The sequence below is a fragment of the Astatotilapia calliptera genome, chromosome 5 (assembly GCF_900246225.1).
Source record: "Astatotilapia calliptera chromosome 5, fAstCal1.2, whole genome shotgun sequence".
Taxonomy (NCBI): domain Eukaryota; kingdom Metazoa; phylum Chordata; class Actinopteri; order Cichliformes; family Cichlidae; genus Astatotilapia; species Astatotilapia calliptera.
This window is the reverse complement of record NC_039306.1, coordinates 30,326,530-30,327,372: the sequence shown is the minus strand read 5'-3', so window position 1 is coordinate 30,327,372 and position 843 is coordinate 30,326,530.

Here is an 843-nt window from a genome sequence, read left to right as displayed (position 1 = left end):
TCCTCTCCGTAAACAGAGCCGGCAGCGTGACATGCTACAACACAACCACGCTCCGTGTCTTCCCCTGGTACGACCCATAATGACTCATGTCAACAACTTGTCCCAAGTGCCTGCAGAGAAAAAACCAGCCTAATAAGAAAGCAGCGGTGAGAGACTGACAATCCACAGCTGATCTGCTCTACAGAGCATGCACTGGCATCTTTCTTTTTTTCTTTTCCCATCAGCTTCCGCCTCCCTCACAACACCAAATTACAAAACACGTTGCAGTAAATAAGCAGAGCTGCAATACCAAGGAGAGAAACAAACAAAGCATCTTAAAAAAGTAAAGGTGAGAGTAAACAATGATCCATGCGAGGCACTGCACAGTCAGTGGTGTGTGGAAGTTGAAACATGGACAAAAATAGTTTCCTGATACATATTGCATGTGCAACTACAGCCTGTAGCTCAGTGCTGTGGAAGTATCATTATACTGAACAACTCTTGAGGCGTGCAGATGTCAGAGCCTATTTTACAGCCTCTGAAAACTTGATCTCTGATATTAGACTAGGATCTCACAAGTAAAAAGACATTAGCTGAGGCAGATTTCACAAAATATTTGAAGTTCCATTTATTATTATTGTTATTTTTTTTAATAAACTCATCTAATGCGTATCATTAGAGCTCTGTGGGTGTGGATTCATTGGATTTCACTGATTGTATATGAAACTTGGACGTAACTACTGTGACTTTTAAAGCCTTGGTCAGAGTAACTTGTAATCGTTGCATCTTAGTTTCTGAAGCCAGTCAAACCAGTCTGGACTCCAACATCATGTCATATGTAATAAGACTTGAAGAGATCAGGGA